A 26,709-nucleotide genomic window follows, 5' to 3' on the forward strand; every position below is an offset into this window, starting at 1 on the left:
ACTACATGATTCATCCCTGTATCCCATACCAAAAACTGTCGGTGGCTGGTCATAGTTGGCTGTCAGTAGATATTCATGGAATGAATCAGTGTTTTTAAGGATATGATCAAGAGCAAGATAAATGTAGTTTGTGGCTTCCTGTCCTCTTTCCTGTCATATCTTTCAATGGACATGGGTCTGAGTAAGCTCCAGGAGTTGGTGATGGACAGGGAGGCCTGGCGTACTGCAGTCCATGGGGTCGCAAAGAGTCGGACACGACTGAGCGACTGAACTGAACTGAACAGGGATGAATATATTAGATAAAGACCATGCTCAGTGGGTGACAATAGGTACAGGTACAACAAAAGTAGAGGCTATGGGTCAGTGTTAGCTGTTTATTCAACAGAGATCTGTTCAGAGCCTGGTAGGAATGATGAGGGAATACAGGGACACTCAAATATGGACCATTTCACACTATTGAGACAGACACAGACAGTCCTGTGCCCCCTTTCATGTCACTCTGCTGACACACTTAGGGTATAACTAGTTATTGTGCTTCTTTGTGATCTCACCTAACTAGCCAGAAGCTCTTTGAGGGGAGGATAGGATCTCCTTTTATTCTTAAATCTGTCTTTAGTATGACAGTTAGTACTTGGTCCTTATAAATGTCAGATGAATGTTGGATGAATCTTTATGTATAATGATTCAGAGAAAGAACTCTGGATTTGGACCACCTGGAATAAAATTCTAGTCTACTACTATTAGCTGTGTGGTTTTGGCAAATAATGGAATCCTTTTGTGTTGTGCCTCAGTTTTTCCATCTATAAAATGGGTAATAATAGCACCTACCTTCTGTGGTTCTGTGTGTTTTAAAAGAAATAGTGCTGGTATAGCATCTAATACAGTTCTTGATGCTTTTGAACTGTGGTGCTGGAGAAGACTCTTGAGAGTCCCTTGTACTGCAAGGAGACCAAACCACCCAATCCTAAAAGAAATCATCCATGAATCTTCATTGGAAGGGCTGATGCTGAAGCTCCAATACTTTGGCAACCTAATGTGAACAGCTGACTCAGTGGAAAAGACCCGGATGCTGGGAAAAATTGAGGGCAGGAGGAAAAGGGGACGACAGAGGATGAGATGGTTGGATGGCATCATCGACTCAATGTACATGAGTCTGAGCAAACTTGGGGAGATAGTGGAGGACAGAGGAGCCTGGTGTGCTGCATGCAGTCCACGGGGTCGCAAAGAGTAGGACACAGCTTAGCGACTGAACAACGAAACAGTTCTTTTAGTCAATCTTATCATTATCATAAGATCCACAGGAGTGTCAGTACAAATGTTAGAGGATTTCAAGAAGAGATAGGCTGCCTATATCCTGTGGGGCCACAGTTTTGGGGGATAAAGTGAAGTCTTGGGTAAACTTCCTGAGTGAGGTGCAGATGAGCTGGAAAATGGAAGAATAGACCTGAAGAACATATGGATGATTAGTAACCACACACAACTTCTGTTTCCCATTCTGCTCATTTCTTTACTTTTTCCCCTTTAATTTCTTTCTATAAATGTAGGGTTTTGTTTTTTCTGCTCTCTACTTTGTAAAGAGATTGCAAGAGAAAGGAGAATTTCATTCCCCTCCACCCACCCACTGCCCCGCTAGGCATTCTATGTCTACTTCATGTTAATGAATGATGTTTCAGTTATGTCAATCCATGCTGTAATTTACAAATCCAAATTTTACTCTTGTTCCCTGAAGTTTTGTCAGAGTGTTTCAAAGATTCAAGAATTACAAAATGTACTGCTTTTCTTGTTTCCTAACTATTAGCAGTGTCTCCCCATGTTAGTTTATAAGAATCACATTCTTTGGGAAGAGAATGTAGTTTCAGTTTTGGAGGAGAATGTGGGTACATAAAATGCATACCTTTTTCAGATGGGGCCATGAGTCATAGGATGTGTCAGAAGTTGAGAGAACACCTAGATTGAAGCAATTTTCATTCATTCTTATACTTTTTTTAAAAGAAACCTTGGATAGCATACTAATAATTTAAGTGTATTTTGAAATATATTAAATATATGTCATATTTTTTCCATTTTAAGGTATAATTTGCATAGGTCTTCCCTGGTGGCTCAGTGGTAAAAGAACCCACCTACCAAGCAGGAGACGTGGGATCTAGCCCTGATTCCCTGGAGAAGGAAATGGCAACCTACCCCAATACTTTTGCCTGGGAAATCCCATGGACAGAGGAACCTGGCAGGCTACAGTTCATGGGGTTGTAAAAGAGCTGGGCATGACTTCAGTTCAGTTCAGTCGCTCAGTCGTGTCCGACTCTTTGCGACCCCATGAATCGCAGCACACCAGGCCTCCCTGTCCATCACCAATTCCCGGAGTTCACTCAGACTCACATCCATCAAGTCGGTGATGCCATCCAGCCATCTCATCCTCTGTCGTCCCCTTTTCCTCCTGCCCTCAATCCCTCCCAGCATCAGAGTCTTTTCCAATGAGTCAACTCTTCGCATGAGGTGGCCAAAGTACTGGAGTTTCAGCTTGAGCATCATTCCTTCCAAAGAAATCCCAGGGCTAATCTCCTTCAGAATGGACTGGTTGGATCTCCTTGCAGTCCAAGGGACTCTCGAGTCTTCTCCAACACCACAGTTCAAAAGCATCAATTCTTCGGTGCTCGGCTTTCTTCACAGTCCGACTATCACATCCATACATGACCACTGGAAAAACCATAGCCTTGACTATACAGTTCACGTCGGAGAAGGCAGTGGCACCCCACTCCAGTACTCTTGCCTGGAAAATCCCATGGACGGAGGAGCCTATAGGCTGCAGTCCATGCTAAAGGTCGGACACGACTGAGCGACTTCACTTTCACTTTTCACTTTCATGCATTGGAGAAGGAAATGGCAACACACTCCAGTGTTCTTGCCTGGAGAATCCCATGGACGGGGGAGCCTGATGGACTGCCGTCTATGGGGTCGCACAGAGTTGGACACGACTGAAGTGACTTAGCAGCAGCAGCAGACAGTTCACGTATTGCTGAAGCCTGGCTTGGCGAATTTTGAGCATTACTTTACTAGCGTGTGAGATGAGTGCAATCGTGCAGTAGTTTGAGCATTCTTTGGCATTGCCTTTCTTTGGGATTGGAATGAAAACTGACCTTTTCCAGTCCTGTGGCCACTGCTGAGTTTTCCAAATTTGCTGGCATATTGAGTGCAGCACTTTCACAGCATCATCTTTCAGGATTTGAAATAGCTCAACTGGAATTCCATCACCTCCACTAGCTTTGTTTGTAGTGATGCTTTCTAAGGCCCACTTGACTTCACATTCCAGGATGACTTAACAGCTAAACAACAACAAAAAATAATTTGCCTAAGTAAAATTTACCCTTCTTAGTGAACAGTTCTTCAAATTTCAGATTTACCTGCCATCATATGACCACCACAGTAATCAAAATACAGAACAGGTCATCACTCCCTGAATTCCCTTGTGCTACCACCCCCAGCCCCTGGTGAGCACTGAATGTCCTAACAGTGGAGTCATACCCTACAAAGCTTTTTAAATGTGCCTTCTTTAACTTAACATAGGGCATTTGAGAATCATCCGTATTGCATGTATCTGTAGTTTGCCCCTTCTCATTGCTGGCTGCTCTTCTGTTGTATGAATATGCAACAATTTGTTTCTCCATTCTTCAGCTTAAGGACATTTGAATTACTCCAGCTCTGGGCAATTGCAAATGCTTCTGTAATGTTTCTAGAAGCATTCACAGGTTTTGTGTGAACATATCACTTGGAGATACATATATATATACACTTAGGGGTGGGATTAATAGGTTGTGTGCTAAGTGTGTATTTAACTTTACAAGAAACTGTCAAATTATTTTTCAGAGTGGCATAACCATTTTACAATTTTTACCAGCAGCCTCGTTAGTCCTTGGTATAGTCAGTTTAAAAAATTCTAGCCCTTTTCCTAGTTAGTTGTATCTCATGATTTTAATTTTCATTTTTATAATGACTAATAGTATTAAGCATTTTTTCTTGTATTTATTTGCCATCTGTATCTTCTTTGGTGGAACATCTAAATCTTTTGCATATTTTTTACTGGGTTGTCTATTTCCTTATTATTGATTTTTTGAGAGGTTTTCTATATATTCTGGGTACATGTTTTTGTTAGATACATGAATTACAAATATTTCCTCACAGTTTGTGACATATCTTTTCATTCTATTAACAGTATTTTTCAAATAGAAGAAATTCTAAATTTTTATGAAGTCCAGTTTATCCATTTTTTTCTTTTATGAATTGTACTTTTGGTATCCTATCTAAGAAATCTTAACATAATCCAAATTCACAAAGATTTCCTGTTTTTTTTCCCTGTGTTTTCCTGTGGATGTTTTATAGTTGTAGGCTTAATATTTAGTCTTTGATCTATTTTGAGTTAATCTTATACATTGTGAATTATGATCAAAGTTCATTTTTGTGTATATGTAAATGTTTTTGTCTTTCATTTTTGTGTACATGTAAATATTTTTGTTTGTGAGTGTCCAGTTATTCCAGCACCGTTTGTTGAAAAGACTATGCTTTTTCTTTTTCTTTATCGAATTGCTTTTGTTCTTTGTTGCGAATCACTTGACCGTCTTTGGGTGGGTCTGTTTTTGGACTTCTTGTTCTGTTTCCTTGATGTATCTTTCACTAACCCACTATGACTCAATCACTATAGCTTTAAAGTAAGATGGGAAACCAGACATTGTGAATCCTCCAGCTGTGTTTTTCTTTTTCAAAATTGGTTTTGTTCTTTTAGTTCATTTACTTTTCCATATAAATTTTAGAATGAGTTTGTTGATTTCTATTTAAAAAATTCCTCTGGGATTCTATTTGGAATTGTCTTGAATCTGTAGATCAGTTTGAAAATTGACATTTTAAATTTACTTTTAGTATTTCAGTTGCTTTTCTATATTTCAGGGTGAAAATAAAAATTCTTGGCTTCCCAAATAAGGGAGCAACAGTATGGTAAGCAGAATTGCCAATAGTTTAGCACAGTTGCAGAATACAAAGTCAATTTACAAAAGTATATTGTATGTCTATATACTAGCAATGAACAATTAGGAATTGAAGTCTAAATTAGTATCATTTAGAGTAGAACAAAAAACATGAAATACTTGGGTATAAATCGAAAAGAATGTGTTCGACATCTGCATGCTGAAAGCTACAAATACTGATGAAACATATCAAAGCTTAAATAAATGAAAAGATATACTATATTCGTGGATTTAAAATTTTATGCTATATTTATTATTTTTGAAATATGTTTTCAGTTCTCTTGGCTAGATACCTGGGAATAGAATTTCTGGGAAATGTAACTAACTTTTTGAGGCCCTGCTAAACTGTTTTCCAAAGTGACTGCACCACTAGCAGTGTATGAGGGTTCCTGTTTCATAACATCCTTAGCAGCACGTGTTATTATCTGTCTTTTTTATTATAGTCATCCTGGTTGTTGTGAAGTGGTGTCCCATTGTGGTTTTGATTTGCATTTCTAAAGGCAATGCCAAAGAATGCTCAAACTACCGCACAGTTGCACTCATCTCACACGCTAGTAAAGTAATGCTCAAAATTCTCCAAGCCAGGCTTCAAAAATACATGAACCGTGAACTTTCAGATGTTCAAGCTGGTTTTAGAAAAGGCGGAGGAACCAGAGATCAAATTGCCAACATCTGCTGGATCATCGAAAAAGCAAGAGAGTTCCAGAAAAACATCTATTTCTGCTTTATTGACTATGCCAAAGCCTTTGACTGTGTGGATCACAATAAACTGTGGAAAATTCTGAAAGAGATGGGAATACCAGACCACCTGATCTGCCTCTTGAGAAACCTATATGCAGGTCAGGAAGCAACAGTTAGAACTGGACATGGAACAACAGACTGGTTCCAAATAGGAAAAGGAGTACATCAAGGCTGTATATTGTCACCCTGCTTATTTAACTTCTATGCAGAGTACATCATGAGAAACACTGGGCTGGAGGAAGCACAAGCTGGAATCAAGATTGCTGGAAGAAATCTCAATAACCTCAGATATGCAGATGACACCACCCTTATGGCAGAAAGTGAAGAGGAACTAAAAAGCCTCTTGATGAAAGTGAAAGAGGAGAGTGAAAAAGTTGGCTTATAGCTCAACATTCAGAAAACTAAGATCATGGGATCTGGTCCCATCACTTCATGACAAATAGATGGGGAAACAGTGGAAACAGTGTCAGACTTTATTTTTGGGGGCTCCAAAATCACTGCAGATGGTGATTGCAGCCATGAAATTAAAAGACGCTTGCTCCTTGGAAGGAAAGTTATGACCAACCTAGATAGCATATTAAAAAGCAGAGATAAAAAAAAATAAAAAGCAGAGATATTACTTTGCCAACAAAGGTCCGTCTAGTCAAGGCTATGGTTTTTCCGTAGTCATGTATGGATGTGAGAGTTGGACTGTGAAGAAAGCTGAGCACCGAAGAATTGATGCTTTTGAACTGTGGTGTTGGAGAAGACTCTTGAGAGTCCCTTGGACTGCAAGGAGATCCAACCAGTCCATTCTAAAGGAGACCATACTTGGGTGTTCATTGGAAGGACTGATGCTGAGGCTGAAACTCCAATACTTTGGCCACCTCAAGTGAAGAGTTGACTCATTGGAAAGGACCCTGATGCTGGGAGGGATTGGGGGCAGGAGGAGAAGGGGACCACAGAGGATGAGATGGCTGGATGGCATCACCGACTTGATGCACATGAGTTTGGGTGAACTCCGGGAGTTGGTGATGGACAGGGAGGCCTGGCATGCTGCGATTCATGGGGTCGCAAAGAGTTGAACACGACTGAACAACTGAACTGATCTGAACTGAACTGAACTGAATGGCTAGTGATTCTGAACAATTTTTCACGTACTTGTTGACCATTTATGGCTTCCCTGATGGCTCAGACAGTAAAGAATCTGCCAGCAATGCAGGAGACCTGGGTTCCATCCCTGGATTGGGAAGATCCCTTGCAGAAGGGAATGGCTACCCACTCCAGTATTCTTGCCTGGAGAATTCCATGGACAGAGGAGCCTGGTAGGCTACAGTCCTTGGTATCGAAAAGAGTCAGACACAACTCAGTGACTAACACTTTCACTTTCATTGACCTTGTATATCTTCTTTTGAGAGGTGTCTACACAAACACTTGGCCCATTTTTAAATTAGATTGTTCAATTTGCATTTTAGTCCACATGTTATTTTCATTTGAAATTACTGTTTTTACTCCACCTTTTAAATGTAAAGGTGGAAAGCCTCAATGAATAAGTATACACTTCAATCTGACCAGTTTGCCTATTTCTTTAATCTTCTACCTTCTTTATTTTTCTGTTTAGTTTTAGTAGAAATGACTTATTCTTGTTATAACTGTCATCCTGGGCCCTTTTAGACAGTTCATTTAAATTTTAAAAATTGTTGAATGCTCCAATTGAATCTTCATTCCACGTTTATTAATTAAAAGTGTCATTTTTGAAATGCCTCACTTTTTAAAAGGATTCTAATATGGTAGTGTTACAGTTAATACAAGTAATTTGTTAGTTACAATTGTGGTAAGAATTACAATGATACAAGACACTAGTCTGGTGTAAGCGTAGGGAGGTTAGAGAAAGCTTCCGTAAGGAAGTGATATCCAACTTCCTTCCTTTCAGTTCCAGCTTATTTTGAGTTTTTGTTTTGTTTGTTTTTTTTAATTTATTTTTAATTGAAGTATATTGCTTTACAATGTTGTGCTGGTTTCTGCTATACAACATTATGAATCAGCCATAAGTATACATATATCCCCTCCTTCTCTCCTGCCCACCCCTAAATTTGTTTTGTTTTTAAAATCAGAATTAACTTCTGGTTTAGTTTCTTTTGAAATGACCATATAGTTTTTCTCATTTAATCTAGTAATGTAATATAATTAATTATAATATTGAGCAATCCTTATATTCTGAAATAAACTTTCTTGATAGACACACACTGTTTTTCAGGAGTGAGAAATTCTGATGCAGAATTTATTCTGCTTATTATTTTGCTTATTAAATTCTGGTTAATATTTTTGCATTTATATTCATTAGTATTGGAGCCTTCTTGCTGCTGTTTGATCATTCCAAGTATGTTCCCATCTCAGGGCTTTGCATTTGTTATTACCTGTGTCTGAAATGTTCTTTCACGTATCTACGTGCTTGTTCCCTTAATTCCGTTAGGTCCCTGGTCAAAGGCCACCTCACCAGTGAGCTCTCCTCTGATTATATAAAATTGAAATTTATATAATTTTCATCTCCCTCACCATGCTGAATTGTCAGATCTGACATTTCACACTTACTGTTTATTTGTTTGCTTATCCTGGCCTCCACCAGCCCAGTGTAAGTTCTATGAGAGCATAGACTTGTTTTGTTCATTACTATATCCCCAGTATCTAAAACAGTGCTGGCCCATAGTGGGCACTCAATAAATATTTGGAATGAACAACTAAATACTATGTATTTTATATGTATATTACATATATATAATATATACGTAATTTCCTCTCTCTCTCCCTCTCTCTGTCTCTTTCTCCGTCTTTCATCTTTTTCAGATTTTCTGCATCAGAATTTCTCACTCCTTCAAATGAATTGAATTGGAAAGTTTCTTCTCTTTTTTGTGTGCTCCAGAATAGATCAAATAATATGGACATTCCTTTTCCTGAATGTTAGGAATGATTTATCCATAAAAATTTTTGAATTTGCTGCTTTTTAGAGGAAAGAGGATAAATATTTGCCAGTCTTTTAAATGTATTTGATTACTATTTATTTATTCAGGCTCCCTCCTGCTTCTTGAATCAATTTTGGCAATTTATATTTTCTTATAGAAATAGGCCTTTCAACCTAAAATTCTCAAATTTATTAACATTGAACTAGATTTGTATAATTTTAAAAATATCTTCTGCATCAGTAGTTGTGATCTCTTTTCTCATTCTACCCTGTTAGTAGTAGTATTTTCATGGAAAAAGAGATTTGTCTGTTTTGTCTTTTTGAAAAATCTGTTTCTTCCTTCTGTGGTGTGTGTCTGTGTGTATGTGTTCTTATTCTAATTTCTTGACTCAAACACTTGGTTATTTTTTTTTTCTAATAAAAGCATCTAAGGATATGAATCTTCATTTGAGTACAGCTTTGACTGAATCCCATAGGCTCCCTCCCTACAACCCCTCCCAAGTCCCTTAACATGCAGTATTCTTTGTTGTGGACTAGCTGTTACTCTTGTGATAGGGTGATAAGCAGTTTAATCTGGGGTCAAATTTCCCTAAGAAGTGGTTTGGGACTCAGGGATCATCCATGTGTTACCCATCAGATGTAAGAGAGCGTATCTGCCACAAAAGCCAAAAAGGGCTTTTTGAATGTGCACTGAAAGATTTTCCCTCTGGCGTTCTTGGCACACAGGACCTCTTAGACAAACAGGTATTTGGCTGCTAATGAAGAATCTTTTCTTTAGTGGAGCAGTCAGGCCAAATCTTATATTTATCACTGGCAACTCAACAGCCATAAATCGTGAGCCTTAGTCCTGTGGCTCGCCTCTATGAGAAGTGCTCATACAACTCCCAGGGCCGTTCTCTGATTTGAGTGCTCCAGTCAATTGCTTCTGAGCAGGGCTGTTGCTGGAACTAAAGTTAGGGTGAGATAGCCAAGACTTTTTTTTTTTAATCTTTTTTTGGCTGTGCTGGGTCTTCCTTGCAGTGCACAGGCTGTCCTTGCCGCATGTGGGTTTCTGTAGTTGTAGCTTGTAGGCTCAGTTGCCCCTTGGCATGTGGGATCTTAGTTCCCCAACCAGGGGTCAAACCCACCTTCCCTGCATTGGAAGGCAGATTCTTAACCACTGGACCACAAAGGAAGTCATCAAGACTTCATTTGAATTTCAGCAAGTATATGAGTTTTACTTGCTTATTGTCACCAGGCTTTTTTTTTTTTTAATTAAAAAATTTTTTTTAAATCAATGAGAAGTGGTGTCGTGGAGTGGAAAGAGTTCTGGTCAGACAGAACATCCAGCTGACAGCCCCAGTTCCAACCCCTAGTGACTGGGTAACCTGGACATGTTATTTAACCTCTTTTTCAATTGGAAATTCTAATCCCAGCATCACAGAATTCTTTGAAGCCTTGCATTAAATAATAATACAAACAATTGCTCAGAAAACAATGAGTCTCTGTAAGGGGTTGTTATTATTTTACAGTTATAATTACTGAGATAAGCTTGTCTGCTCAAGGTTATGAATAAAACCTTAGCAGAGTCAAGGATACACATTTCTTATAGTTTTGATAGGCACAGGATCTGATAATTGCCAGGTAACAGCCAGTTGTTGCCCACTCAGTGCTCTTTGGGAAAGTTTGTGTTGGTTAAAACAATTGCTTCTAAGATACACTGATCTGATCTTAATATATGTCTCTGGGGCTCCAGAGTAAGAACCACTAATGGCTCAAATTACATGCTGTCACAGAGCAGATCTCCAGAATTCCTTTCCTTCTGTTTCTCACAGGCATTGACATTTCACTTTAAATGTCTACTAATGATTTGGCCTAAGATCTGAACTTGTAGGAAGTGAATGAGATATTAAGTAATTATCATACTAGGAAAGCTTATTTTATTCTTAGGAACAAAAAAATTTAAGAGAGATATGGGAAAAAACAGAGGAAAACAAAATTTTAAAAAATCATTGGAGGACTTCTCTGGTGGTACAGTGGATAAGAATCCACCTGCCAATGCAGGGGACACAGGTTCCATCACTGATCTGAGAATATCCCACAGGCCTCAGAGCAACTAAGCCTGTAAACCACAGCTACTGAGCCTGTGCTCTGGAGCACACGAGCCACAAATACCGAGCCATCCTGCTGCAGCTACTGCAGTCTGCTGGCCCTAGAGCCTGTGCTCCACAACAAGAGAAGCCGCCGCAATGAGAAGTCCGTGTAGCAATGAAGACTCAGTGCAGCCAAAGATCCAAAAAAAAAAGGCTTTAGAAAAAAAATTGGTGCCTAGTTATGAAGAGACGGGTTTAAATCAGAGTCTCCAGCAGTCAGCTGTTGTTCAGAGGACTGCTGAGATGTCAGAGAAACCCAGGACCATATGTCATGGCTTGTTTCCATTTCATCATGTTTCGGAGGCCTCTGGGACCAAATGTTTTTGTTCATTTAACCAATATCTCTGCACTCTCTCCTGTGTGCCAGAAGCTGTGTTGAGGGCAGCAGAGGTGGTGTATGAGGAGACCTGGTCCTAGTGAGATTCACACAGGCTGTGGTAATACATCGGGTAAACACCTGAAAAGGGGGTACTGTGCTGTGTTGATGTTACAGCACATGGCGGAGCCCCCAGAGAGGCCAAGAAAGGGAGGGAGCCAAGGGAGACCTGGAGCAGGTTGGGGGAGCTGGCCAGGAGGAGGGTGATACTGATGGGGTCTGGGAGAGAGTAAAGTCCCAGAGAGAAGTGTCCAGGTTTGGCAAGAATACGAGAAAGGTTCAGCCTGGCTGGAGCTGAGGGAGCGTGCAGACAGGAGTTGGAGAGGTGCTCAGGGGTTTCTGTCCTTACGAAGGACCTATATCCCTATTCCAGGAGCACTGAGAAGCCGCTGAAGGCTTTCAGCTGGGGAGAGACATGGTTCGGTTCTGGCTGAGAAAGACCTCGAGTCGCTGTGTGGAGGCTGGGCGGAGGGTTGGGTTAGGAGCTATGGTGGTGATGGTGGGAATGGGGATCGCTGCCAGGGATGGAGCAGTAGTGGCAGGTGGAGAGAAGTAAAGGGACCTGAAGGTGTCTTCAGAGGTAGAAACGTCAAGTTATGGTGATTGATTGGATGCAGAGGGTGAGGAGATGGCGTTGGGGAAGATTCCCAGTTTTCTGGCTTCTGCAGCCCACAGGTAGGCCGTGCTGTTCACTGAGATGAATGAAGGAGAAGAAACAGGTTTGCTGGGAAAGGTTCCCTTTCATAGGTGCTGTGTTTCTGGTGCCTATGGACGGTCTAAGGGCAGGCGTGTAGGAGGTCTGGGCTGGACACTGGGGCTGGGGCATCCTCAGGTGTTGGAAGCTGGAGGAGTGGGTCAGATCACAGAGGAAGGGGTGCAGGGTGACAAGAGGGTCTGGGTTCCCCTACTCCCCATCCCAGGGGATTCCAACATTTACACCCAGGCACAAGAAGAGTAGCCAGAGGGGCTTGAGAGTCAGGTGGGAAGGGAGGCTAGCCAAACAATGTCTCCGATTTGGTGGCTCCCGGGCCCACACTCAGATCATCCAAGAGCAAGCCTGAGGCTTCATTCAGTGATGAATCTCCACTCTCCAGGCTGGGGGGCTTGGCCGCTGGAAACTTTTCAGGACTTCTTCTCACCGTGGTGTTTCCCCTGTGTCTTAAAGTCATTCCCTGGCCGTCTGAACCTCATTGTTCAGGATTGTTTTGTGGAGGAAAGAGGAAATGATTGTAGCCAGTTGTAATTCAAGGCTCTGAGGATTTGTTGTGTTATGCTGTGTCAAAATGCCATCAAATCATAGAGTGTTGGCTCTGGGAGGAAATCGAAGGAGCATCTGGTCCAGACTCATCCAGAGCAGGAAGTCGAATTGTCCTAGTCTGCTCGATGAATGACATTGGCAGATCTTCCTTATCCGTGGCTGTTGAGGAAAGACAGTATTATTTTCATGTTCCGTGCCAGCATAGATTCACAATGACAGGGATAAGCTACTAGGAATGTTACAATAGTGAGGGCAGGAAGGTTGCTTATACTGTGCTTAGAGGGAGCTCAGGACTTTCCAGCTGGTTCTAATCCAGTCTCAGATGATCCTCATGAACTTCCTTAATGGCAGTAGGAACAAAGCCACTTCTGTTTGTCAGCTGATGACGGAAGGGAGACCCTTTAAGCTTAGATGGTCTTCAGAGCGCCTACTCTGGGAGTGACAGGGTGAAGAAAGCCTGTTGACCCTCTTCTCTCATGGATTTTTTTCACCCATCTTCCTGAGCATTGGTGTAGCCAGTAGGCAAAGGAGAGAGGCCTTTCCCTGGTCCCTGGACACATGGGTATTGTTGGTACTAGTTGCTAGGGATTTGAAGAAAATAAAACAGTGCTGATCAAGAGACTCCCTCTGCTCCATGTGAGTTTCACACTATAGGCTTTCAACAATAGACTACTGTGAGACAAACCGCTTAAAATTACTCAGTCAACAGACCTCACCATGTTTTGGATAAAAGTGCTTCAGGATTTTAAGATGAGGCAATCAGGTGGTCACTGAGAGTTTTCAAATTTGCTTTACCTCACATAATCTTGCCGGGGGGATCACATTGAACTTAAATGTTTTAATTGCATCATGGGATTGTCTCTGTCTCTTTTTCCTACTTATCTTTTAAGGAACTTTGAAACTCTCAGTCAGTTCAGTTCAGTCGCTCAGTCGTGTCTGAATCTTTGCGACCCCATGAATCTAGTTAGAGTAATAAGCTTTGTCAAGCTTTCACTGAGACTTAAAGATCTGGTCAGTTTCTCATAGAGAGGAATCCTCATTTTTCCTCTGCCGCAGTCCCTTATTAAGAAGAATTTCCAACATACTGGAAAGTTGAAAGAATAGTATGCTGATTATCCATCTACCTTCTACCTAGATTTCACAGCTGTTAACCTCTTTCCATCTTGATTTTTCTCTCTCTACACAAATGCTTTTTGTTAAAAGTTAAGGTTACAGGTTAGACATTGCAGAAAAAATATAAGTGTACTTGAAGTCAAATCAACAGAAACTATTCAAAGGGAAACATAGAAAAGATCGAGGGAATTAAAGCAAGAGAGTATCAACAATATGGGGGACAGCGTGAAGGAGTCTAATACATATAAAGATGAAAGAACGGGAGGGTCAGAGAGAATCATTGAAGAAGTCTTAGCTGAACATTTTCCAAATTTGATGAGAGATATGAACGTTCAGATGTAAGAGATTCAGTGAATGTCAGCCATAAGCAATGTGAAGAGATCTACACCACAGCACACCATACACCAAATTGCTTAAAAGCAGTAATAATAATAATAAAAAGTTTGATTAGCCAGAGAGCAAAGACACATTGTGTGCAGAAGAGCGATGAAGATGGCAGCGTATTTCTTGTCAGAATCAATGTAAGCTAGAAGACAGAAGTGGAGTATTTTTGAAGGACTGAAAAATACAAAATATTAATCTAGAATTTTATACCCAGAGAATATATCCCTCAGCAACAAATCAAGGTAAACATTTTCAAAAAAGTTGAAAGAATTCATCACCTTGCATGTCTGAAAATACCTATTTTAATCTGATGTCTGAAAATATTTATTTTATCTGATGGTTCAGAGGAGCATAGAATCCTACATTGAAAATTGTTTGCCTTTAGACTTTTGGAAACTTGGCTCCACTGTCATCTTAATTTTCATTGTTGCCTTTAAGGTGCTTTTGAAGTCATTGACTTCCTGATCTTTTGTACGTGTCCCGTATTGTCTCCTCTGAAACTTTTACTCCGTCCTGGTGTTCTGTACTTTCATAGAAATTTGCCTTGATACTTGTCTGCTCTTATCCATTGTGTAAGAGCAGGGTCAGGAAGCTTTTCTATAAAGGGCTGTGTGTTTAAATATTTCAGTTTTTGTGGCTCATCTGTGATCTCTGCTGCTGCTTCTTTTCCCTCTACCCCTTTAAAATTGTAAAGGCCATTATTAGCTTAAGGTCTAAGCTAAGAAGCAGCAGGCTGAATTTGGCCCATGGGCCACTGTGGGGGAAGGAGAGGGTGGGATGAGTTGAGAGAGTAGCGTTGAAACGTATATACTACTAGCCTGTGTTAACCGTGTGTTACCTAGCTAGTGGGAGGTTGCTTTGTAACAGAGAACTCATCCCAGTGCTCTGTGATGACCTTGAGGGGTGGTCTGGGGGAGGGGATGGGAAGGAGGTTCAAGAGGGAGGGATATATGTATACTTATGGCTGATTCACACTGTTATACAGCAGGAACCAGTGAAACATTGTAAAGCAGATATCCTCCAATTAAAAATAAATTTTTAAAAATTTGGGACACTCCAAATCCAGAATTTCATGCTGAATTAACTCATTAGTTCACTGTGAAGCAGGAAATCAAGTGAAGTGTAAAGTCATTGTTTCTGGTACTGGGTATCCCCTCCTGGACCCCAGTACACACCCTCAATGGAGTGGTCTTTGGCCCAGAATATTTTGCTGAATTACAGTTTGGAGAGACAAATTTCACCAGTCATCTCTCCCCTACTGATCCCCTAGTGGAAGACTGGGCAAAGGGTGCTGGCCCAATGTGGAAACAACTCATATTCTGAAGGCAGTCTTCAAATCATGCCTCGGTAAGTGAGGAGGGGGCAAAGATAGCCCACCTGTGCATTTTGGTACAAGTAGACAGTGAGAGAGAATCGCCTCTGGAGAGTCTAGGTGATTTGAACAAAAAAGAAAAAAAAAAAACTCTACACAGGAACTTTGTAAACATTTGATATGGAAAAGTGACAGAATTGCAGCATAAATACTCAGGTAAATAATTTATTCTGGAAGAAGACAGGTATAAGGAAAATTAAATCACCCTCAAACATAAAAATAATGAACCAAGAGTTCAAATGGGAGGTAATGTGAAACAGCAGAGCAAAATGGAAAGTGGGCCGAGGAAACAGAAAACAAAGAATAGTGGGACTGGAGCTTCTTTGGTGGCTTGGTGGTAAAGAATCCACCTGCCAGTGAAGGAGATGCAGGTTCGATCCCTGGTCTGGGAACATCCCACATGCCTTGGAGCAGCTGGGCCTGAGCGCCACAACTAGAGTCTGTGGTCTAGAGCCCGTGCTCTGCAACAAGAGAAGCCCCTGCAGCGAGAAGCTGGCGCACCGCAGCTGGAGAGTAGCCCCAGATAACGCAGCTGGAGAAAAACCCACACACAGTAACAAAGACCCAACACAGCCAAAAGTAAATAAAGTTTTAAAATTATTTTTTAAAAAAATGGGATTGCAGAACTAATAAACCAATTGAAAACGTAAGAAGCAGATTCTGTTCTCTATAGAGTATGGAAGACTGACTGGAGGAGGTCGCCCAGTCTGCCTGTTTGGTGAAAATTTTGCACAAACTCAGCCGTCTCGTCTGGATTTTCAGTGTTTCTTCTCTTCCGGGCTCCACCCTCTTCCTGTGCGTGAGCCTGAGCCCAGGTCCAGCAGGGTGTTTTCTTCTGGTATCGTCTTGTAAGCAGCCCCTGGATTTGGGAGAAGGTAGCAGCCCTCCCGAAACTAGGCCTTTGTGTGTGTTGGGTGGTGTGGGTGGGGGGAGCTCCTCCTGCCTTCTGGAAGCTTCCCCCCAAGGCTTTTGTCTTCTGTCCGTTGGACACCTATCCACTGGCAGCACTGCACTTGTGGCCTTGTCTGTCTGTGAGATTACACATGTTTAAATATCTGAGACCTGAAGATCTGTGACACATTAAATCCTAGAGCTGGTCAAAATCTCAAACTTTGGAAGTAAGATGATTTCTACCACTTTCTACCACTGCTGCCATGGAGAAGTCACTTGATTGCTCTCTGGTTCGGTGTCTTTATAAAATGGACTAGATTAGGGTTTCTCAGCCTCGATACTATTGACATCTTGGGCTGTATGAGCCTGTGCGTTGTGGGGTATTTAGCAGCGTCCCTGGTCCCTCCCCACTCAATGCCCATAGGTGTGCGTGCTCAGTCAGTTGGTGGTGTCTGACTTTGTGTGATCTCATGGACTGTAGCCCGCCAGGCTCCTCTGTCCATGGGACTCTCCAGGCAAGAATACTGAAGCGGTTTCCATTTCCTTCTCTCAGGAATCTTCCCAAACCAGGGATCGAACCCATGCCTCCTGCATTGGCAAGCAGATTCTTTGCCACAGCACCACCTGGGAAGCCCCACTAGTGCCCCAGCACCCTCCAGTCATGACGATCAAAAGCACCTCCAGACGTTGCTGGGTGTCCCCTTGGGGGCAAATCACTCCACGTTGAGAACCACTAGACTAGACTGTTGTCTGCTCTGAGTTTCTGGGATGATATGAAACACTCGTCTCCCCTTTTTTCCAAAGTATATTTTTCCTAACCCTTGAATCCTTAGGGTAACCCCCATTTAAGTCAAGAAATGTGATTCAGAGCCATTAAATGCTATATCTACCAATTTAAGATACTTGCCGCATCTTGGATTCCTGCCAGGATCAAGATAAATATCTATTATTCTCTATCCCTGCAGTTCAAGGAAGAATTCTTGCAGTCTGTAAAGATAGAGGACAAGGTGTTTTATAGAGGAACAGATACAGGCTGGCAGATGAAATGGAATATTAATCGTTGAGGTCTGCTGCTGTTGGTAACGCATGAGGGCAATGTGCATTCTTTTTCTTTCTTAAATATAGAATCCTTCCCAAATAATTTCATGCTTATCACTATCTTGTACAAAAATTGGCCCTCATTCTTGAGTCTTTTCTTTTAAAACAGCCTTATTCCACACTACTTATGAGACTTCCCTGGTGGTCCAGCGGCTAAGACTCCGAGCTCCCAATGCAGGGGGCCCCGGTTCCATCCCTGGTCAGGAAACTGGATCCCCAGCGCCACAACTAAGAGCCGGTGCAGTCAGAATAAAGATACTTTAGACATAAAACAGAAAACAATACTTAAGAGAAACGGTAGTGCTTTCTGTCCTGGAAGATTAATTGCCATTTTTCTTTTTGTCTTTGGTCTTTTTGTTTCAACATATTAATATAAACAAATAGTATTGACTATCTTAAGCTATTGATTTGAAGACGAGATGAAACGTTTGAAATCCCACTTTGATTTTTCCGAGTATATCTGGTAACTTCACAGCTCCTTTTATCCATGGTGCAGGCAACCTTAGGAAGAAGAAACTAGCTCTGGTTGGAGCTAAGGGGAAGTGACCATGGTATCTACAGTGTGGCCGGAAACTACTATTCTCTACCTCTTTTGTCCCCAGTTTGAGATTTTCTTTCTACCAATCAAAATTCTAAGGTCCATGAAGCTGTGTGTTAGAAACCTTCTAGCCCCTTAACTGTTTGACTCTAAACCTTATTAAAGAGGGATGGGGAGGGAGATAGAAAATGAGGATTTCCTGTGAAAGAGAAAGTAGTCATTCCTGTAACACTGTCCAGCATCTTTATGGGTGTGAGGTTAGGATTTGGTTTCTCGGAAAGCAGGCATTTATCATCACACGCTCCCCTCAGATACTGGCAGCAGCCCAAGCTTTGAACATGTGCGTCTTTTGTAACATCTGGCCTAGTGCTTACCAGAGCAACGCAGCCATGCCCTTGTTCACCAATCTCCACCCCCTCTAATGCTTAGGGCCTCCTCCCTTCTCTCCCCTTCCTGCCACCCAAAAAGCAGACTTCAGCAGGAATATTCTCAGATCAAGCAGGTGTCATTCAGCAGTTAATAGGGGGGCTTCCCAGGGGGCTCCGAGGTAAAGAACCCGCCTGCCAATGCACAAGACAAAACAGCCATGGGTTTGATCCCTGGGTTGGGAAGATTTCCTGGAGAAGGGCATGGCTACTCTCTCAAGTATTCTTGCCTGGAGAATCCCATGGACAGAGGAGCCTGGCAGGCTACAGTCCATAGGGTCATGAAGAGTTGGACACGACTGAAGCGACTTAGCACACATGCCCTGAGTTAATAGGGAGCAGGACCGAGTTCTTGCCCTGTGCCTGGCAGTTTGAGGTCTCTAATTTGGTCTCTCTCGCTTCTGCAAAGTACAATTCAGATACGAATTATAATTGGCTATAATTTTAGATAACATGGCTTACAGAAGTATGCCAGGGTACCTGTCTACAGGTGAAGACGCTATGGAACAGTTCCATATTAAGCAAACCTGCATTTGTTATTTGAGTTTAAAGTTTTCCCCTAAAATTCGCTGATGACTTTTTAAGGAATATTTATTTATTTGGCTGCGTTAGGTCTTAGTTGCACTTTTGGGATCTTTCTTTGCAGCTCTCAGGCTCAGTAGCTGTGGCAAGCAGGCTTAGTTACCTCGCAGCATGTGGGATCTTAGTTCTCCAGCCTGGGATCAAACCTGCACCGTTCCCCGTGTCGGAAGGCAGATTCTTAACCACTGGACCACCAGGGAAGTCCCTCTGATGATTTTTTAAAAATAGCTTTCTTGAGATACAATTCACATACTATACCATTCACCCACTTAAAAGGTACAGTTCAGTGGCTTTTAGTAAATTTGCACCATTGTGCCTCCATCATCACAAGCCATTTTCAAACACTTTCTTTACCCCAGAAAGGGCGTCTGTACTCCTTAGACCTCCTGGGGAGCTGTCAGGAGAGTGGTGGCCCTGGGGCTCACCTTCCTCAGCCTTAAACAGAACTGCTCCTTCACTCCCAGCAAGCACTGCTCTGCTGTGCCATTCAGGGGGTTCATTCATCCTGCAGGCATATGCTAAATCATTATTTTATGCCAGATGCCAGAGACAGGCAGAGGGAGGATGCAGGGAGAGGGAGGGCATCGTCACGTTTGAAGGGGAGTAAGTGAAGCCTAGTGTTCAAGAAGCCGGATACAGCGAGTGACTTACGGAATCATTGGTGAGCACTTGCTGCTTTCTCAACCACCTTGGGCTACTGTCTCCCCTACCGATCTTGCTAGTCCCTCTGTTCCTAGTCCGTCCCATCCTTGACCCGGACTGGGGACATCTCACCTGCTCTTCCTGTGCCTGGAGAACTCTCCCCCTGACATCTTCACTAGGTTGATCCTTCCTCGTTACCCCCTCAGAGGACCTTCTCTCCCCAACCCTCATCACACTCTAGTTCTTTAACCTTTAAAATTTCCTCCCTGGATTTCCCTCATGGTGAAGTGGATAAGAGTCTGCCTGCCAATGCAGGGGAAGATGGGTTCGATCTTCGGTTTGGGAAGATTCCACATGCTGTGGAGCAACAAAGGCCCACGAGCTGAGCCCACGAGCTGCAGCTACGGAAGCCTGCGAGCCTAGGGCCTCTCCGCAACAAGAGAAGCCACCGCAATGAGAAGCCCACACGCCACAATGAAGAGTCGCCCCCACTCACAACTAGAGCAAATCCAAGCAAAGCAATGAAGACCCAGCACAGCCAAGTAAAAATAAATAAATAAAATTATAAAAAGATACAATTTCCCCGAGCACTCACCACTCTCTAGAATGATCTTATCTCCTGTGTGTATTGGCTGTCTCTCCTCTCCACACCAGATGGAAGCACCTTACGGGAAGGAATCTTGTTTCGCTTGTTCATCATGATTTTTTCTAATGCCTGGAATGATGTCTGGCACATTGGAAATGTTCAATAAGCCATCATCATTGAATGGAGAGAAACAAACTGGAGAACAGAAGACGTGTCACAAACTGCACGGGGAAGCAATAAGAAACCAATTAGAAATCACTGGATTCTCCCTTATTAGGAAAGTCAGATACCTTTAAAAGATGCTGATGGTGCTGGCGGTAGCTGACAGTGCTGAGGACCATTTTAAGATTGAACTAAGTGCCTCACACACATCAAATCATTTACAGTAGCTCTATGAGGCATGTGTGGTCATCCCCATTTTATAGATGTGGAAACTGTGACACAGATTCAGTCACTTGTCCCAAGTCTAGTAAGTGGAGGCGCAGCAGGGATGTGAACTTTAACCATCTGGCTCCAAAACCCATCTGCGTCGGTTCGCTTTACTCTGTCAGGGTGATCACTGCAGTATAACAAAGAAAAGCACGCCGGGTTCCAGTGCGGAGTCCAGTCCTTGCTGGCCCCTGAGACAGTATGTGGAGTGGGAAGAGCATTTGGATGGGGATCCAGAGACCTGCTTCCCTCTGGAGTGACCAGTTGGTGGCCTTGCCCACTCCCTATGGCTGTGTTTCACAGGAGCATCTCAATCCCAAAATGACTCTGTCCTTAGATGGTCTCTAAAACTCTTTCCAGTAGAAGTGTTCCTACCCAGCAAAAAAGTAGAATCGTTGAAAGTTGTTTTACCTCCCAGGCCTGTGCCAAGGAGCCATGGATTTATCTGTTAGAGCCCCGTGCTTGCCTGGATGTGCCTGGCAAAGGATCTGAAAGAGCATTCCCTAAACCATGGATGTTTGTTTCCCCTCAGGAGAAGGGGTGAGGAGGAGAATGTCACTTTGTAGCTATTCATCTCTCTATTGTTAATTTTTCATCAAGAATGTGCTGCTTCTATGTTATTTAAAACATCATAAAGACAAAAAAATTAGAGAGATTTGGGGACTTCCCTGATGGTCCAGTGGTTAAGACTTCATGCTCCCAGTGCAGGGGGCCTGGGTTCGATCTTTGGTCCAGAAACTAGATCCCACATGCTGTAATTAAAGAACCTGCATGCTGCAAATAAGACGTGGCGCAGCCAAGTAAATATTTTTTTTTAAAAATTAAAGAGGTTTGTAGTTAGTTGCCAACAGTTTCTGTGTGCCTGGGTCTTCCTAAGAGAAGGAACTTGAGAGTACCAGGAAGGCTTGTTTTCAAGTATTTGAACCATTTCTTTCTGTTTTGTGGAACCTTAACTTAGTCTACCTGGGAAGATACGCTTGTTTAGCTGGGAGGATCTTCAGCCCAGAGCAAGACAGTTGGAGAGTCTTGGTTGCCGTCCTTAGATATCTGAAGTGCCGTCGGGGAAAGAAGAACAGACTTGCTGTTGCTTGAGAGCAGAATTACCGGCAGCAGGTGGAGTAGACTTGACAGGGCGTGGATTCCCAGCCCGTGTGCGCTAGGAAACAGTGGAGCTGCCTTCCTGGAGTCTGGTTATTGTTGCCATGTGCAAGCCCTCTTGGTTTTTATGTGTTTATTTTGTATCTGCGACCTATCTGGTGGCTCTGTGGTAAAGAATCCGCCTGCCAATGCAGGACATCTGGTTTCAGTCCTTGGGTCAGGAACATCCCCTGGAGTAGGAAATGGCAACCCACTCCAGTATTCTTGCCTGGGAAATCCCATGGACAGAGGAGCCTGGTGGGCTACAGTTCATAGGGTTGCAAAAAGTCGGACACAACTTAGCAACTAAACAACAACAACCTTCCTAAAGGTTTTAATGTTTCTACTAGTTTTTTAGTTGATTCCCATGATTTCTGCAGGCAGATAACTCTGTGTCCTTCTTACCTTGTTTTGTTTTCTTGTCTAAGGGAATTCTCAGAACAGTGTTAAGTAATGGCAGCTTCCAAATTCAGCCCAGTGTCCCTGTTGTGACATGATATATCTTACTGTCTGGGGCCTCTGACTTGTGCTTCAGCATTAATGCATCTCTTCCTGGATAAGCAGAGGTCACCGTCTCTTTCCTTAGAAGTGGTATAAGGCTTCTCCTGTTCAATTCTATATTAGCATTTAAGATTTATATATATTGGTGCCATTATTCCAAAGCATATTCACATGTTTATTGTGGGTCAAGGAAGTTTAGAAGTTTCTGCTGAAATACATGTAGAGTTTGATATCTAAATATTTTGGTGATTATTTTAAACTATATTTTAAATATATATGTATTTTTTATAGGATTTTTATATTAAAAATCTTGATTGGTGGAAGTGAAATGTTATAATTTTCTTATTTTATTGTCTGTATAAATAACATATTTTTATGGTGACGTGATGCCTTTTGTTCTGTGCCTCAGACCTGCCAGATACCTTCCCAGGCATATTGTCTCGTTAACCCTCACAACAGGTCATTAGAGTATTATAATTTTGTAGATGAGAAAGCTGAAACCTAAAAAAATTTTATACTTGCTCAAGGTCCACAGCTAACAAATGCCTGAACCTGGAGTTTCCCTGGTCTAATTTTAGTGCTTCCCTTGGCATTTTCTCTTTCTTTTTTTAAAATTAATTTGCATTGGAGTATGGCTGCTTTGGGCTTGCCTGATAGCTCAGCTGGTAAAGAATCCACCTGGAATGCAGAGGGGACCCCAGTTTGATTCCTGGGTCAAGAAGATCCACTGGACAAGGATAAGCCTACCCACTCCAGTATTCTTGGGCTTCCCTGGTGGCTCAGCTGGTAAAGAATCTGCCCACAATGAGGGAGACCTGGGTTGGAGAGATCCCCTGGAGTAGGGCATGGCAACCCACTCCAGTATTCTTGCCTGGTGAATCCCCATAGAGGAGCCTGGCAGGCTGCAGTCCATGGGGTCACAGAGAGTCAGACGTGACTAAGTGACTAAGCACAGCATAGCACATGGCTGCTTTAGGCATTTTTTTCTTGGTCATGAGGGTGGGAGTGACGTCTGCCTGAGTAACTAGCCTTGTTGTTCAGTCACTCAGTCATGTCCGACTCTTTGTGACCCCATGGACTGCAGCACAACAGGCTTCCCTGTCCTTCACCGTCTCCTGGAGCTTGCTCAAACTCATGTCCATTGCATCGGTGATGCCATCCAACCACCTCATCCTCTGTCATCCCCTTCTCCTCCTGCCTTCCATCATTCCCAGCATCAGGGTCTTTTCTAATGGGCTGGCTCTTCGAATCAGGTGGGCAAAGTATTGGAGCTTCAGCTTCAGCATCAGTCCTTCCAATGAGTCTTTAGGATGGACTGGTTGGATCTCCTTGTAGTCCAAGAGACTCTCTAGAGTCTTCTCCAACACCACACTTCAAAAGCATCAGTTCTTCGGCGCTCAGCTTTCTTTATAGTCCAACTCTCACATCCATACATGACTACTGGAAAAACCATAGCTTTGACTAGATGGACCTTTGTTGGCAAAGTAATGTGTCTGCTTTTTAATATGCTGTCTAGGTTGGTCATAGCTTTTCTTCAAGGAGTAACTAGGGCCATGATTCTCACAATTATGCAGAAGTTAAAGCTGCTCTAGCGTTGAGGTTATTTAATCACTAAGTCATGTCTGACTCTTTGCTACCACATGAACTGTAGCCCATCAGGCTCCTCTGTCCATGGGATTTCCCAGCCAAGAATACTGCCCTGGTGTCTTCTGTGCCAAATGCTCAGGCCAGGTGGTGGTGAAGCAGACAGTTTGCCTGGAAATCACGTGGTTTGGAATGCAGAAATAGGACCCTCTGGCTGGACCAGCTTTATTGTTTCTCTCCACACAAAGAGGACTTCTAAGGGAGTTGAAATGTGATTGCCAGGGATTATTTGTGAGGAAGTAGCCCAACCTACTTGATTCTTAATGCTAAAATGGGCTCTAATCCTTGTTTCCTTTTCGGTATTGGATTAGAAAAATGTAGGGCAGGATTAGAACTGACTGACAACAATACAACAAATACAGGCCCTGAGAATTTCAGAACAGGAATCACCAGGCAAGAAGGCTTGAACCCAGAGTGTATTCTCAGTCTTTAGGGCTTGTGATCCTTGTTCTGATTTTCTGATTATATCTCTGCCTTCACCTATCAAAAGGTGACTTGAATTTAAATTAATTTTGTGTAGCAGGAAAACAAAAAAACCCTATTAATACACAAAAGATAGTGTAATAATACCCTCTTCCACTGTTACATTTGTAAACAAAACTCAAGATATGTTTTATCAGTTATTAATAGTACATTATTTTGGAGAGCCAGTCAGAGCACTGATGAGAGCGTAAATTGTGCTTTTGGAAAATAATTCAGTAGAATTTATCAAAAGCTCAGCATATTTATTGTTGGTGGTGTTTAGTCACTAAGTCATGTCCGACTCTGCAACCCCTGACAAGAGTATGGGAATGGGTTGCCATTTCCTTCTCCTGACCCAGGGATTGAACCCAAATCTCCTGCATCGGCAGGTAGATTCTTCACCACTGAGCTCCCAGGAAAGGCCAAGAGTTTGGGACTTTATCCAACCTTTCCTCATACCATTAATTGATAATAACACCCAGATTTTAAACTGTGGCTAAAGGTCAATCTTTCAAGCTTCCCCTACCCTGTATCTCCACCTCAGACATCTTAGTCATCTCAGTCTTTAGTCAAAAAAGGACTTTGCATATTCTCCAACAGATCAATTCTCTTCTCCCTCTAAATATTTTGTGGCTACGTAAATTTCTTTATTTAAATGAAAAAGCTAGGAGTTTTGTGTTTCTTATCTTTATTTTCCCATACACCCAATTCAGCAGCAAGCCCTATTGGCTTTACCTCCAAATAAAAGGAAATTCACCCACTTCTTGGGAGTTGCCTGGTGGCCCAGTGGTTAAGACTTCACCTCCCAATGCAGGGGTTGTGGGTTCCATCCCTGGTCTGGGAGCTAAGATCCCACTTGTCTCGCATCCAAAAAACCAAAGACATAAAATGGAAGCAATGTTGTAACAAATTCAATAAAGGCTTTAAAAATGGTCCACATCAATCCTCCTCATCTCCACTGCCAGCAGCCATGGATGGGCCCTTGGGAAGGTGTCCCGACTGTACTCTTGCTTCAGTTCTCGCCCTGCCCCCGCTCCAGTCTCATCTCCCGCAATACAGCAGGTGACGTCCCTGCCCTCCGTGGCTTTCCAGTGCCCTTCAGAGAAAATCAGACTCCCGTCAAGGTCCCGCATGATCTGGCCTCCAGCCTCAGCTCCTACCAGCTTTAGTTCCAAGAAGCTGTCAACTTCTTTTTCCTTTTTCCACCTCCAGCCTTTGTGCCTCCCCCTGCTCCTTCTGAGGGACTGGGGTCTACCTCAAAGAGGCCAAGCAGGACCCCACCCTCCCCGTTTTTTTTTGCCTTGTGGTGCAGGATCTTCATTCCCCAACCAGGAGTCAAACCTGCACCCCCTGCAGTGGGAGCATGGAATCCTAACCACTAGACAGCCAGGGAAGTACCACACACACCACCCCCACCCCCGCCTTTTTTCCCCCTGGGTTTTGTTTGTTTGTTTTTTAATCCTGATCCCTCCTGTATCTCTCTCTCTCTTTTTTAGGTTCTCAATGGTTATCTTTTTCATACATAGTGTCAGTAGTATATGTATATGTGGGTCCCAATCTCCCAATTCATCCCATCCCCAGCTTTCCTCCTTGGTATCCATACATTTGTATGACCCCCTCTTAAAGGTAGCTCCCCACACTAGGATTTTTCTTTTCTACTGCTGCCCTTATCTGTTTGCCTCAGAGCATTTGTGAGGAGAAGCTGCGATCGCCCTTCTGTCTTGCCTGCTTCTGCCACTAGCCTGTAAACTCCAAAGGAGACGTGTCTGCTGCTGTTCATCCCTGGTGCTGGGTCCAGGGACCAGTAAACAGTGATACTGAGTAAAGGAGTGTGTATTTTCCAGATCATTATTTCTCGTAGGCACATAGTATCCATTGCACAAATGTAACCTAATTAACGTAACCCCTGGCTTATTGGATATATTTGTTCCCAGTTTTTCACCACACTGAACCATGGGAAATAATCTGAATGACTGTTGAGAAATTGTTGGCTAGATTAGGGAGTACTATGCAGGCATTTAAGATCCTAGGAAGCATTTTTATTAACATGGAGAAATGAGTTTTTGTAATGAGAAAAAAGCATAATATGAGATTATATATACAGCATGTTATCAGCTGTGTAAAAGTTCATGGGAAAAGAGAGTAGGAAACTGTCAATTATGCATTTCAGGTTGGCAAGATTACAAATAATTTTTCTTTTTGATTTTTTTATAGCATGCAAGGAATAACTGGAAAAAAAGGAAAACTGGTGTTTTCCTCTTTATACTTTTCTGTGTTTTCCAAGTTTACTGCAATAATTATGTGGGTTTTTATAATCAAGTAAAAAGCTCTGAAAATTTTTAGAATACTTTTATGACATATCAGATAACTGGAGATAGAAGCAGAGTTAGGGGACTATCGTGCTTTGGAGAATGAGCTAAATGTTTGAAGCACAGTTGCTAATGACAG

At 42.5% G+C, this 26,709-nt stretch overlaps 1 protein-coding gene across 3 annotated transcripts in view; it reads left to right on the forward strand.

The window, feature by feature from the left end:
* Positions 1-26,709, forward strand: part of STXBP1 (syntaxin binding protein 1) — a 67,386-nt gene that overhangs the window by 3,213 nt on the left and 37,464 nt on the right. The gene's annotated exons all lie outside the window — the stretch shown is intronic.

The sequence above is a fragment of the Bos indicus genome, chromosome 11, assembly GCF_029378745.1.
Source record: "Bos indicus isolate NIAB-ARS_2022 breed Sahiwal x Tharparkar chromosome 11, NIAB-ARS_B.indTharparkar_mat_pri_1.0, whole genome shotgun sequence".
Taxonomy (NCBI): Eukaryota; Metazoa; Chordata; class Mammalia; order Artiodactyla; family Bovidae; genus Bos; species Bos indicus.